The following is a 16032-nucleotide window of genomic DNA, read 5'->3' on the forward strand; positions in this document are numbered from 1 at the left end:
TTTTAAAAAATCCAGAATGTCTTGATGTAACCTGAGAGCTTTTGCATTAACTACATATGAATCTGTTTATTGAATCACCACCAATTCAAGCTCCTAATATAGTCCCAATGTTATACACTACAGATGGTGGGACATAATCTCCCATAATTTACGGCTATCAGAGACTTCATCATAGCGCAACACAGCTGGCTTTCCTACCATGACTTAATTATTAACATGTTTTCTCCTTCAGACTCTGACATTCTAATTTTTCTCGGCTTCCTATGCAATAATTTCTTTGTAAAACAGCTCAGTCTGCTGTTGGCTTTGATATATCTATTTTGTTTTATAAATACTAGATTGTAATTAACCATATTATGAGGAAAAAAATATCTTCCATATCCCACTGGAAGAATAAAAAATTAGTTTATAGATAAGTATACGTCAGACGTTACATTCCTGTTTAATAGGAAAGCATGTACTAATTTTTTGTTTCAATAGAAAAGAATATTTGTAGCTCAGACTGGAAGAAAATAACAACGCTTAGGGAGCGCCAAGCACTCCACAGTTCAACCCTGAATTACAAATAGTCTCTTCTATTGAGACCAAAAAAGAGGGAGTACACACTTTCCTATTTAACAGGAATAGCAGAACATTACAGAAAACACTGCAGAGAACAGGAACATATCTATTAGTACTCTGAGGAAGCTCATAACCAACCAAAACATCAGTTCTGCATTTCAAATGCCTGAGACAACATGAAGAAATTGGTAGAATTACATTGCTGTCTTGAACAGTTACATTATATATGGTGAAAAGCTATTTTTCCACACTTGCAAAGACATTTGAACTGCTTATCAATGGATTAAAACCTGATTGTTTTTGTATTAAGAATAATTATCTGGAATTGCACTTCTTTTAGGCTATACATCATTATTTCCTTCTTAAATAATTCTTAAATTTTTAAGCAAACAAACAAATCCTTGCATTTATTTGTTTTAACTCATCTCCCCCTCACTCCCTGCAGTATATATAGATCCCCTCAAAACAATGCTATCGATAGGCTTGATAGTAACTAGTCCTATTCTAACATACTTTATTATATCACCAGGATGAGGAGACTTCAGATGTGTTTGTCTGTGTATCTCTTTTTATTAGAGGTTTAAGCTCCATCAATCGAAACTGGTTGATATTTATACCTGGTTTCAGATACAAACAACAATTATGTAGATTTACCACCCAGGAATTTACTTTGATTTCCAAAAGTAATCTGAATTCACTGGGCTCTTTTATAAAGAACTACATTTGTTTACCCAAAACCTCTTTTATTTCAGCAATATAATTATGGAGAGAAAGATTTTATTATTGGCATTGTTATACAGTTATGAGGGATTATTATTGATTCACTGCATGCAACCATTTCTTAGAAGATCTGTCTGTCTTTTGCACGCTCCTGCTAGATAATGCTAGAAGACCTTAGGAAAGATAAAAAGAACCTACAATTGTCTTGAAAGATTTTCCCCCTAAGTACTAAAGATGGAAAATATTAAAACTAAATGAAAAAGGCAGGGTCTGAGACAAAAACATTGTGTTGTAGTTTCTCAGTTTGGGAATATGTACAAGTAATTGTAACTTCCAAGTATGGTATCTAAGATCTCTGTGGCAATGAAGTACTGTTGTTGGAGATAAGGAAAATCTACACATAGGAGTCACAGGACGATAAGGAATCCAACAACAAAGCTCTTTGCATAACTTGGGCCAGATACTATTTGTCAACCCAATCTATCTCACAGGGTTATTTTATGCGAGAGTAAATAAGGACAAATTTCCACACGTATTCTTGAGTCTCTAGTTCAGGGGTCTGCAACCTTAAACACTTAAAGAGTCATTTGGACCCGTTTCCCACAGAAAAGAAAACACTGGGAGCCACAAAACCCTTCCCATGCCTATTTCTTGAGCGGCCACAAAACTAGCATATGTAGTTGAATTAAATGTTTTCTTTTGAAACTTTTCTTTTCTTGGATTTATCCATGGTTGGCCTACCGGGGGTTGAAAAGCTCAATAAATCGTGTGCCGGCTGGTGTTGCACATTGGTGGTTGTAACGCGTATTTGAGGGACAGGGAGGCGCAGTAGAGGGTGAAAGAGCCACATGTGGCTCCAGCGCCTCAGGTTGCTGACCCCTGCTGTAGTTGGAAGCTGTGTCTACTCCAAATGTTGATGAACTGCAACTCCTTCACTGGCTATATTTTCTACACTTCATGAGTAGCTTTAGTTTAGTAATACATGGAGTCTACTGGTTATTAACCCTTCTCTAGAGAAAGACAATAATATACAAATGTTATAATAAAATAAAAATATATAATTGCTTTATAATGATAAGATTTACCAGTACTAGACAAACTCCTACATTCAGCAGATGTTTTGATGATACTCTGAGTCCAGTAAAAGAATCTCTTTTATCATTTTGATACCTATCTGATAAATCCATGTTTTCTCAAGTAAGAGCTATGTGGAAAGAATGTTCCTAGGCTTCTGTAGCACCTTTGAACAGAGTTGTTAATAACACAGGAAAGGCAAAGGATGAAAATGAGCATCCAGATTCTTCCAGAGCTAGAAGCCTGCTGGGCATTGTCAACTCTTATAGGCAAGTGGGAGGGCAAAGCAGCAGGACAATTCAGAAGGCAAGCACTTTGATCTTGACTATGAATCCATCAATTGCTTGTTTCTCCAATATGCCCATAGGACTTTGCCTGCAGTGAAAGAAAAACTGCTAGGCTAAGATTTTAAGTGGGCAAAGGAAAAACTCATCCTATCATTTTGCTATTACTGCTAAGCTCAAAGCAAGCTACATACTGTAATCATGTACATTCTGTTGCATTAGCATACAATTATCTAACTTTCTTCTACTGTACACTTGGGTGTGTTTTTTTGCATAATCTTTTATTTTCAAATTTAACTACAACCTAAGTTGCCTGTCTCAACAACTTTATGTTGATATTCTCAAATCAATATGCATTGTTTCACCTCTACCTTCTGTAACTGGCTTTGTAATTCTCTTATTAAGCCATGTTGCATTTAATTATGTATTTAAATAGACTTTTGTTAACTCAATAATGGTTTGCCAAATTATTTTCTGTATTTTCAGTACAACAACCAATTAACCAAGATTGAATTCACATAGCATATTGGGGTAAAGTATGTTCATTAATTTGTACTTCAGTGTTTCACTTAATATACTTTGTGGTCTTGCTCATATAGGCTGTTAAACCATTAATAATGATTTATTGGCCAAACTGGTGAGGTTCATATATTGCAACAGGCCAAAATGAAAGTAACCACATTGTTGTGGAAAGTAAAAATATGCAAGTTCATTTTCAGCATTGTAGATGAATTACTTTGCAATAGCTTGGCCTGCATTGATATGTGCAGGAAAGGTGAGAAAACTAATTGTAACAATGATTTATTTTAACATTTAAACATTTAATTCTCTGGAGATAAATACTTATTATTTTTGTATATAATAGAAATGGGGGAAGAAACTGGGGTGTGAATTTATCGTATGGTGACATTTTTTGTAAAATATCATGTTACAGAGCAAAATAAATCGCATGACATTGGAACTATTTCTGAACAGTATGGGAATATTTACCATAGGTAAATATTGGAATTATAGGAACCATTATTATCCATAACATATTTAATGATTATTGGTTTAATAAATTGTAATTGAACAGTACATTGTATAAACTATAAATTGTGGTTTACCACTGTATTCATATAAGATACTAAGCAAGAAACATCACATTGTGATGTGAATGAATACACTAGATTTATTTATTATGATATTTTAAATACCACCTGATGAGTTCTGCAAAATATAGAATATCTTTAACCACAGTTTAAAACCCAATGTGGAGCGTCCTTTGATGTTGGCTTATTGCTTATGCAATTAGTATATTATATAAACTAACCTAATTAGGGCTTATTCAATCAACCATATTTAAAGAAGCCATAAGTTAGTGCATTATATGACATTATCAGAGGTTTTTGGCTTAAGCCAGTAGCTCTGTGATCTGCATCAAACTTTTCTATTCATTAGAAGCACAACATGGCCATCAATAATAGAGATGGCTGAAATGCAGAAGCATTTATTTTTAAATCAGAGGGCAGGTTGGAAATAATATTTAGAATGAAACTATGTAACATGATTTGTACCTCACTTTCATTTACAAGAACTGAATTAAATGTATTTGGTTACTGAATCAGCAATCATTTTATTTATATATTCAGTTATAATTCTGTGCATTTTCATTTCCATATTTTGTCCTTCCAGCTTTCATTGCAGATTTAACTCTCTGGAAAATTTGGATGCACAGATTTACAGGTAGTCTTCGACTTACAACAGTTTATTTAGTGACCATTCAAAGTTACAGCCGCACTGAAAAAAGTTAGTTATGACCACACTTACGACCATTGCAACATCCCCATGGTCATGTGATCAATGATGGTTGCAGTGTCCCGGGGTCATGTGATCACCTTTTGCAATGTTCTGATAAGCAAAGTAAATGAGAAAGACAAATTCACTTTACAATTGTGTGATTCAGAGGTGAGTTTCAGCAGGCTCTGACCAGTTCTGGAGAACCAGTAGCAGAAATTTTGAGTAGTTTGGAGAACCGGTAAATATCACCTCTGACTGGCCCTGCTCCCATCTATTCTCTGCCTCCCGAGTCCCAGCTGATCGGGAGGAAATGGGGATTTTGCAGTAACCTTCCCCTGGATTGGGGAGGGAATGGAGCTTTTATAGTATCCTTCCCCTGGAATGGGGAGGGAATGGAGATTTCACAGTATCCTTCCCCTGCCATTCCCACCAAGCCACGCCCACAGAACCGGTAGTAAAAAATTTTGAAACCCACCAGTGGTGTGATTAACTTAACCACTGCAGTGATTCACTTAACAACTGTGGCAAGAAAGGTCATAAAATAGGGCAAAATACACTTAACAAATGAACACTTAGTAACAGAAATTTTGGGCTTCATCATGATCGTAAATCATGTATTAAATCAAGCTAATCATTATCTTTAGTTTTCAGTTTACATGCTTCACAGCTTTCACCATTCTATTTTCAGATATTTCTCTGCAATATGAGAACTAAAATTTTACTGTTCAAGAATGAACTATTGAATCCCCAGGATTCCCATATGAGTTTACTAGCAATTCAGAAATAATCTTGTGTGTGTGGGGGGGCTACAAATGCATTGTTTCACTCTAACTATAAACACAGTGGAGTTCTGCTTCTAACCCACTGCTTCTCTTGGGATAATCAATCTTTCCAAAACTCAAATTATTTTCATTGTCAGGAAAGGTTTACTGAAATTCACTTCATACTTTTACTTCTTTATTATATTTCATAAGGTATACATTGCTCTCATTCTTTCCAAGATTTACACCTTCCAGAAATCTGTTTATTCTTCGCTTTTAGTCATCATTTAAGTACAGATAAGCTGGATAAAGTAATTTATCTTTACCCATAAATAACTGGAGCAGTTTAAGCCAGACTTTGACCTCTCCAACTAGTCCGTATCTTCTTAGGTAACAATAGGTTGAAATGAATAATCCTTCCCTGTTCTTAGAGAAGCTGCTTTGTTTTTCTTGAACCCAAGGCCACTGCAATGACACATGCTTAAGTCCATAAAATATATATGATACAAAATGTCACTTCCTACCCCGTTTCTCAATTCATTTTCTTCTCCATATAGTAAACAGAATAATTTCTACAGCCTACGCTCAATTTGGCAAGTTATTAAAGAGGATCCATATATTATAGGGAATAATTGATCCTTTAATGGGCTAGAGTGAAGATGGAAATAGAGCGTTGATATCACTTTTTGTGAAAAATAGGTTATCATGGCTTTTAGTCTGCTATGCTATTTTTGCATTTTGCTTGAAAATCTAATAGCCCTTTATTCTTGCATTCCACCCATTTTACCCATTACGACACAAATGTCATCAATTGGCAATGCAGTTGATATAAGACAACAAATAACATCAATAATGCTTATAAAAGAATCTAACTTCATAAGTTTCTGGATTCCAGGACTCTTCCTATTGCAATGTGGCATTACACCATAAGGAGCTGGTGTACTGTATTTACTCCTCTTTCTGGGGCTTCGGTTTAATTATTGACACAATACTCATGCTGCAGTTTGCAAGTATCCATTGGTGTGCTTACTTCTCCATATACTTCACAACTGAAAAATGGTTATGCCCAGTTGGGGAATCCAAAGACACCATAGGTCCAGAAAAACATCCTAAACTACAACTATTTATGAAATGTAGATTCATTACCATCAACAGCTTGATAATATTCAGATCACTAATCATAGTTCTACAACTTCTATTAAAAATATCTCAATAACCATGAAATTAAATTGCACTTTTCTGAAGATTCTGTTTTTTCCATGTTTTCATACATGATGCAGATAATCTGCCCATACGCTGAATGTTATTTTCAGTTGCAAAAGCCTAAAACATCTGAAGATCCTCTCAGCAGATGGTTCATCAGTGATCTGGTTAAGAATAGAATTTAGCAGTTTATAGTTTATCTATCAGCAACCTTCTGCTTCATAAAAGGAAAGACTGACTGTCCTGGCAATCTATTTGTTTTATCATATCAAAGTAAATAATTGACTGATTTAATTGTCCAGATGTAGGAAAAGGATATTGCTTAAACTGGTGGCATTAATTCAATTTAAAGCTTGATCTGCTATATGGATATTGACTCAGCTATAATCTGTCTGACACTGAAGGAAAATTATAGTTTCACTGAAATAGAGTTCTTTCTCCAAAGATTGTGCTGGAAAATAAGTTTATTATTTGAATTTATAGTGATTCTCCATAAATACATGCAAGCACATATAAAATAGTATCAGGAGGTTCTTTTATACTATTGATGTGGGAATGAATTTAACTGAGCACTGTGAGATTTACTACTGAGAAACATATATGAGATTTTATGGCACCTAAGGCTGTAAAAAATAAAAACTGATTTGTATGTTATTCCCCTAACACCCATGTTTTTAGCTTACTGTGTTATGGACCTGAAACAGCCATAATATTGGATGACCAGAAACTGGACTTTGGAATTAATGCAGAACATGAGTACAACAGCCTATATCTAAACATCCAAAATATAATCCTTAGTTAAAGAACTGCATGTAGTTGGGTGAGAGATTTGAATTGGGGTAGTACTACAATGTATTAACATTCATTAGCTGAACTTTACAATTTAATTTCTCATACAAAAATAGTTGTCAAGTGATCTTACTTTCAAAAGCTCACTAATGCTAGAGTTTGAGTTTTTGTATGCAAACATTTCAGTTGTAATATATTTCATTTGGTCTAGTGCCGTGATGGAGAACCTATGGCATGCATGCCACAGGTGGCACACGGAGCCATATCTATGGGCACACAAGTGTTGCCCTAGCTCAGCTCCAGCATGCATGTGCGCGCTGGCCAGATAATTTTCAGGCCTTCCGGGCCCACCAGAAGTCGGGAAAGGGGCCGTTTCTGGCCTCCAGAGGGCCGGTGGGGGTAGGGAAGGCCATTTTCGCCTTCCCCAGGTTTCTAGAAAGCCTCTGGAACCGGGGGAGGGTGAAAAATGGGCCTTCCGGTCCTACCGGAAGTGGAGAAAGGACTGTTTCCAGCCTCTGGAGGGCCTCCGGGAGGGTGGGGAAGACTGTTTTCACCCTCCCCAGGTTTCAAGAAAGCCTACCAGGCCCACCGGGACATCATGTGCCAAAAGCAGGGAGAGTGCGGGGGGGGGGGAACGCATTGAATTATGGGTGTGGACACGCGCACGACCCCCCACGCTCCCCCTGCTTTTGGCACATGATGGCAAAAAGGTTAGCCATCATGGTCTAGTGGTTAAGGCATCTGGTTAGAAACCAGGAGATTGAGAGTTCTAGCCTGGTTTTAGGCATGAAAGGACTGGGACACTTTGGACAAGTCACCTGTCTCTCAGTCCAACTCACCTCACAGGGTTATCATGGGAAAATAAGAGGAGAAAAGAAGCATGTTTATCGCTTTGCATTATTTATGCAAATAATAAAGGCAGGATGAAGAATCTAAAATAACAAAAAGCATCATATATCGTATATATCAGAGGTGGGCAACTATGGCACTTTTATGACTTGTGGACTTCAATTCCCAGAATTTCTGAGCTAACATTGCAAACCTGCAAAGAGCAATAGTTTATTAAAGTACACTTTGATTTCCCAAATCTTGACAATGATACTATTGCAATTATTTTCTATACAAAGTTGATATTAGTTGAAGACCTGTGACGGCGCAGTGGTTAGAATGCAGCACTGCAGGCTAACTCACTGCTCACTCCAGGAGTTCAATTCTGAGTGGCTCAAGATTGACTCAGCCTTTCAGGGTCGGTAAAATAAGCACCCAGATAGTTGGGGGCAATATGTTAACTATGTAAAACCGCTTAGAGAAGGTTAAAAAAGCCCTGTGAAGTAGAATATAAATCTAAGTGCTATTGCTATTAAATATTTGAGGTCTGATTAGAAAAGATCTGTCTGATGAGTAAATGTTTTCAGGAATTCTCTTGGTCAGACTTTGCATTCTAGCTATTGTTTCATTTACATACCTGATTTCAAGAGAGTAGCCAGAGATGCTGGCAGCAGTGTAGGAAAATCAAACAGGTCTCCTGTTACCAAAGTCTCATGATCAGAGACCATGTCTAAGCAGATATAAATCAGCCTGGTCTCGATGGCTATATAGAAGAGATTAAGTCAGTAATACTGTTCACCTGTGAATGTTTTCAACATGTATTGTTGGACCTTCCCAACTGTTGTACTAAAAAGTACATGCATGATAAAATTATATGAGTGATTACTGCTGCCAGACCTACATTCTCTGTGAATACTACACAATATTTTATTGCTTGTATTTAAATTTGTGAATTCAAACATTTTCTAAGCAAAAGATGAATTTCTTAATGCTTAAGGGTAATGATCTGAAAAAGGTAAGTCTAACACAGGAAAGGAGTAAGATTATATTATTCTTTTTTATTTTCCTTCTTTGCTGCTTTCTATGTAACTGCACATTGAATTGATGCCTCCTTTCTCAGTGCCCTGTTAGGAACCTAAGTTTCATTTCCAAAGAATTAAACCTGAGCATCAGTACCCAGTATTGCTCAGCTGTTTTCTTTTGCTCCTACCTTTATACCTGATGTTTATCATTCTTTTTTTTATTAAAAAGTTTTTAAAAATTTTACACATATTTTCCCTTCCCTCCTCCCCCCTCCTGCCCCAACCCTCCCCCCCACTTCCCAGAGCAAATACAGGATATAGTGTTTAACAAACATATAAAAAAACCCATAAGCTAACTATCTATGGATTTATCTCCCTTTTACACTTTAACTTCCCTTGTTCCTTTCTGAATATAACTATTTAAACCAATTATTGCTTGAAAATAATCAATCCAACTTCGTTCTTGTCCGTTCTTCAATAATAAACAAGTCTTCTTTCTTCCAGCATTGCACAATCAAAACCCAATTACAATTAACCATCACATCTCCAACCCTTACATATATTAGCACATTAACACATTAACAAAATGCTTATCATTCTTAATGTCATTCCACACAATTGTAGAAAAAGTGGACGATGTTTTGGTGGGAAAGACTTTCAAAAATTATATTCATTTGCAATGCAGAATTCTAGCCCTTGTAATTGGGAAGTTAAGTTTGAAGAGAGACAAGAGTTTGGTGAAATCCTTGATACCAAAGCAGGTCTCACCAGTAGGATTTCCTATGATCCGAAGGAACAAGCCTTTAGCATTGTGCCTAAATTCTTACCTGTCCCAGATTAGCAGAAAAAAGGACAGTGGAGGGTGTGTCTGGAACCCTATTTTAGAATGACAGAGATTGTTTAAAAAGCTAGGGTTTCATCCTATAAATGTATAAAGAAATGATGGCTAATAAACCCTTCAGGATTTAATTCATGGTTTAAGGGAAGAGACCAAAGTTTTCTTACAGGTAAGAAGTGTTCCCTCCCCACTCCAAGGCTATAGTAAAATTCTATTGAAAATCTGTACAATTATAGGCCAATTTCAAATATTTAATCTTCAAGAAAGGTAACTGAGGATGTGATGACCTTCCAGTTTTAGACACAGATGGAGAATATGAATTATTTGAACAAATTTCAGTCAGGCGTTTGGTAAGAATATAGCACCAAGACTGCTTTGATTACCTTGATGATGGACATCTGTGGATGTTCTCAATCATCCAGGTCATGGTTGTCCCAATGGTGCTTTCCAAAAGGCAACTAGACTACTTTTTCTTTGAAAATGTTTTGCTTCTCCCCCAAGTTTCTTGGATGAGAAGCAAAATATTTTCAAAGAAAAAAAAACACACAAGAAAACCCAGTTGCCTTTTAGAAAAAACAACTTTGGGACCTAGTGTCAGACAGAGAGGCTGATGATTTTCTTAGAATTCTTGGTGAGTTTCAGTTGATACCATTCACAGTATTTTACTAGACAATCTCATGGAACTAGGTCCTGAGGGCACTATTTTGCCAATAGTTTTGGCAACTGTCAGGCCATGCCTAGAAGACAACGTTTGGGAACTACTGTTGGGTCACTACTTCATTATTTATTGTGCTCCCAAGAGTTCTGCCTTATTCTCATTCAACATCTATGTGAAATCTCTAGAGTGGGTCATCCAGAGTTTTGGAATTGGTTGACATCAAAATATTCATGGTATGTAATCCTACTGTTCCTTACCATCTAGTCCCAAGAAATCAATCACATTCTAGAATGATGTTGAATGTTCAACAATGTTTTCAACGTCATCTTGTTTATGGAGAACAGACAAATCAAATCCAGACAAAATGGAGGTAATTGGAAAACAAGACTCGGAGATTAAGGTTGAAATGCAGATGCGTTCACCTGAAAGCACTCTGCAATTTAGGAGCGTTCTTTGAAGCTCAGCTTTCACTAGATTTATAGTAGCTGAATCGACAGCGACACGGAGTGGCTTCTGCACAATTAAAACTATTATGCCACCTGCAAACCTTCTGAGCCAGTTAGATTTGGCAATACTTATCCAGGCTCTGGTTACATCCTATATTGATACTATGGGCTCTATTTAGGATACCACAGAAAACTGTCCAGAAATTGCAATCAATGTAAAAAGCAGCAGCTAGACTGCTAACTAGTACAAGGAATAGGGATTCTATGATACCTGTGCTGAAAGATATATTCCAGTTGGTTGAAAGATATACTTCAAGGTTGCCACAAAGAAGAGGGAGTCAAACTATTCTCCAAAGCACTTGTAGGTAGAACAAGAAGCAATGGGTGGGAACTAATCAAGGAGAGAAGCAACTTAGAACTAAGGAGAAATTTCCTGACAGAACAATTGATTAATGGAACAACTTGCCTCCAGAAGTTGTGAACGCTCCAACACTGGACATTTTTAAGAAGATGTTGGATAACCATTTGTCTGAAGTGGTGTAGGGTTTCCTGCCTAAGCAGGGGGTTGGACTAGAAGACCTCCAAGGTCCCTTCCAACTCTGTTATTCTATTCTATTCTAGTTGCTAATCATTTACCAGTCATAATTTAAGCTACTGATGCTGATCTTTATAAAGCAAAACATTTGAGGGGTAAAAGTGACCTTCTCCCACTATTAATCAGGCCACCTCTTTAGCACAAAGTAAAAGATATATCCTGCATTGCTGCCAAAGCTATGGAATGCAGTTCTTCAAGTTACATTTGCTCCTCATTTTCTTTCTATTTAAAAAAAATCTGCAAACACACACCTTTTTAAAACCAGGCTTAATTGATTAAAATTTTTGGTTAATTGAAGGTGTGTGTGAATAAAATGCCACTAATTTTTCCTTATGTAGTTTCAGCATTTTTTCATTCAGCATTTCTAGTACCTATGTTTGCTAAACTAAAATTCATACAAAAGGATTCTAGTTTGTTTGTTTTTCCTTTTTCTAGGCAATTATAGTTCTCATCATTTTGCCTCTAAATGATTCCTCCAACTGCCATAATTAATTTTTATCTGAGTTCATTCCTCAGAGTATAGTTTGGCTTTCTCCCCCTAGCCTAGCCTTACTGTTTTCTTAATCACGTTTGGAAAGTATGATAATTCATTAATATTAAAGGTACTTGTCTCTTTAAGAAGAGAGTCTTAAGACAACAGCAATGATCACTTTAGCTTTGGAAATGACCCCAGAATTTGCTCTGCTCCTTTCATGTTGGATGCAAGAGTACTTGGGAATGAACTATTTCCTTGGGGGAGGGGGTGGAGCCAAGCCTTTTTTACACACCTAAAGCAGCCATTCCAATTGGTTCACTCCAGATCTGAAACCAGTTCCAGTCTGGATGTGGGACACAGCTGGGATTGCTGCGCTTCCTGATTCAGAATTTAAATGCCCAGGAAATAGCCTTGCAGGGACACCAAGGCAAGGAGGGAGAAGCAGCAGCAGCAGCAGTTTAGAACTAGTTGCCTTGCCCAACAAGTAAAGGTGAGTTGGAAGAAATTTCTAACGTTTAACAAACTGGTTTCTTGAGGGAATGTGGTTTAAACCTCCATAAAACTGAGTTGAGCTTGAGGACTCTTACCACCACACCAGTACAAACTCGAGCCAAAGTCAAGGAAAATGGAAAGGAATGGGGGATTATGTGGTTCAAGTTGCAACTCCTTAGTACCTTCCTTTAGTAAGGCAAGAAGTAGAGTTGCAATTTGAAGTCCTTGGGTTTCACAGCTGCGTAAAAAAGATTGCGGGTTGCTTATTAGTTCTGTGGCCTTGGAAAAGGAAAGCCACAAGTAAGGATGTGGCTTCAAATTGGCCTCCATGGGCTTTGCCTTTCTAATCCAGCCCTCATTTATTTTCCTTTTAAAGTTCTCCCTCCATGTGCAGCAGCCGCCGCCTTTGTTTCAAGAGAATGTCTTAAAGCAATTTCATGGGGCTTCTGGCTGCCCTCTTGTGGGATGGAGTTAGCTGCTTCTCTGTCTCTTGAACAAGACCTCTTCTCGTAAGAACGCTGAGCAATTCATTCATTTCCACGTGCCGTTTGTAATTTTGGAAACGGCGCTGGTTTCAAGGATGGCGGATCTCTTTGCTTCCCTTCCCTTCCCCTCCACCTCTGTTTTACATTGGGTTGATCAGGAGCTCCTCAAATTCATTCTCGGGTTAGTTTCTGTTACTCCCCCTCCATCTTTTTCAAAGATCCCGCTTCAGGTTTTCCCCGCCTTGCTCTAGATCGGAGCGAAGGAAGGAAACCCGGCTTTATTTTCATACCTGGGCCGTCGTTCGTGACCTTATTTAAGCGTTGCTCTTGGATTGCGACGAGGGCATAGAAAGTGCCATTTCCAAGGCCTTGGCTGGGATTTGGTTTTTTTGCGGTGTTGGCGAAAGGTTTTTTTCTTACTTTGAATTCCAAACCGGAACGCTCACCTTGGTCTCACGGAAACGTGAGAAAAATCTTATAATTCGACTGACTCCAGGATAACGCCCCCCACCTAACTTGCTTTTAATTTTAATTTTCTGCACTCACTTGATTTAATGCGTAATAATGTGTGGTCTGCAAGCAAGTTTGATACCGTAGTTTCAAAGTTTGTGGAAATTTATAAATATATTGTAACTACATTTTTTTTAAACCAAAGTTAGTGCTTACACAGTACTGTGTTCTTTATACTAATAAAGAAACTAGAGCGGTGAGTTTAGGATTGAAATACAGCACATGGGTATTCCTTTAGGAAAACTATCCATATCCATGTCCTATGAAGTACTGCCGCCATGCACAAGCTATTATTTGTGTAAACTCTATTGAAAATAATAAAATAGTTTGTGCATGGTGGTAGTACTTCATAGGATATGGGTGTGGATATATAGTTTTCCTAAAAGAATAACCATGTCCTGTATTCCAATGAAGTACTGTAGAATTAATAATGTAGAATTTTTGAAAAATGTGTTTAGGGTATCTTGAAAATTTAGATAATATAAATAGAAAGTTGCCTTATTCCATTACTCAATATTGTCTGATGCTGGATGCCGTTTCAGCAGTAAGCACAAGCACAGTGAATATTTGTATAATATATATAAAATTAATTTGCAAAAAATAGCCTATATAATTTTCAGTGTATATAGTCAAGTATTCTAAAACAAGTCATTTATCTGCAGCACCATTATTTAGACAATAAGTTAAATGGTTTACATTTAGAAAGATAAACTAATAATTATTGCAAGTTACAGCCCCTGAAGAACTGGAAGATAGTTATCATGTCCCCCTCTAATCCTTCCCTTCAATAGACATACCTGGCTCCCTCAACCGTTCATCATACGATTTGGCTTCCAGTCTTTTTATCACCTTTATTGCTCTTCTTTACACATTCAACAGCTTTTTTGTATTGTGACCAGAACTGGATGCAGTATTCCATGAGTAGTCTCACCAGTGCAGTGTAAAGAAGTACTATCACCTCTCATTGTCTTGATGCTACCTCTTGATGGAATCTAGGAAAGCTTTAGCCTTTTTGGCAGCTGCAGCAGATTGCTGGCTCATACCTAGACCTCTCTCAATGTTAATATTGAGCTTGGTACCACCTATTCTGTACCCATGCATTAGTTTTTTGTGCCTAAGTGCAGACCTTACTTTTTCCACCACTGAACCGCATCTTACTTAGGGCCCAGTGCAGTGGTAAAATTCAATTTTTTTTACTACTGGTTCTGTGGGCGTGGCTTGGTGGGCATGGTGTGGCTTGGTGGGCGTGGCTTGGTGGGTGTGGCAGGGGAAGGATACTGCAAAATCCTCATTCCCTCCCCACTCCTGGGGGAAGGATATTGCAAAATCTCCATTCCCACTCCACTCTGGGGTCAGCCAGAGGTGGCATTTGCTGTTCTCCGAAGTAATCAAAATTTCCGCTAAGGGTTCTCCGAACTACTCAAAATTTTCGTTACCTGTTCTCCAGAACCTGTCAGAACCTGTTGGATTTCACCCCTGGCCCGGTGTTCAAGTCTATCAAGGGCAGAGTCGTCCTGGATATTGAGCCTATCTTTTAAAGTGTTAGCAATTCCCCTCAGCTTGGTGATCTTAGTATAGAGGTGTCAAACTCAATTTCATTGAGGGCCGCATCAGGGTTGTGTTTGACCTGGGGTTTGTGCGGCCAGGGTGGGCATGGCCAGCTTGACATCACTCCTGTTCGGGGTGTCTTTGGTGGCCCAAGCGCTCTGCCAGTGAAAACAGGCTCCCAAGCTCCATTTTTGCTGCCATGGCCTCCTGCAACCCTCTGCCAGTGAAAACAGAGCTCTGGAGGTCCTCCCCTCCTTTGCTGGCTGGTCCTTCGCTGTTTCCAGGGTGGCCCCGCAGGCCAGATCTAAGTACCCTGCAGATCAGATTCGGCCCCCAGGCCTTGAGTTTGACACCCCTATCTTAGTATATAGAACTAAAGCTAGAAATATGGTTGTGCTTTTGAGAAATATGGTAGTACTTTTAATTAGAGAAGGATAGTTAGGTAAAGTTTCTGCCTTCCCTAAAAGGTGCTCTTGCCTAAGCTTCCAAAGATGAAACATCTTTGTTCTGATGTCTGGAAGAGAACTCTTTATTTTATCATACAACTATACAATTTAAAATGGCACTCATTGGAAAGAAGATCTGATAACTGAAATACAGTTTTAAATTCTGTGATGGGAATAGTGTTTAACATGGCTGAGAAGGAAAAAGAAAATTGTAAAGAGACTTGGAAGTTTTGACTGCCTGGAAAAAGAATGGGTGGTTTATATAATAGAGGTTTTTGAATATTCTACAATTGGCAAGTTTCACACATTGCATCAAGTCGAAACAAATGTAAGGTGTGAGCATAGTTTCTGACTGGGATCCAGACCTGCAAACTGAGCATTGAACAAGAAACTTGTTCATTTCCTGAACGTTTGATGGAAAATTTGAGGGATTGATTGGTATACATAAGTCACCTCAAGTTGTCACTGTGTCTCACAGAGACCATACTTTGTCTGAGTCTACAAAATAGCTATGGGTG

Source organism: Pituophis catenifer, unplaced genomic scaffold, assembly GCF_029215685.1.
Source record: "Pituophis catenifer annectens isolate HBS135680 unplaced genomic scaffold, rPitCat1.0.hap2 SCAF_1, whole genome shotgun sequence".
Lineage (NCBI taxonomy): Eukaryota > Metazoa > Chordata > Lepidosauria > Squamata > Colubridae > Pituophis > Pituophis catenifer.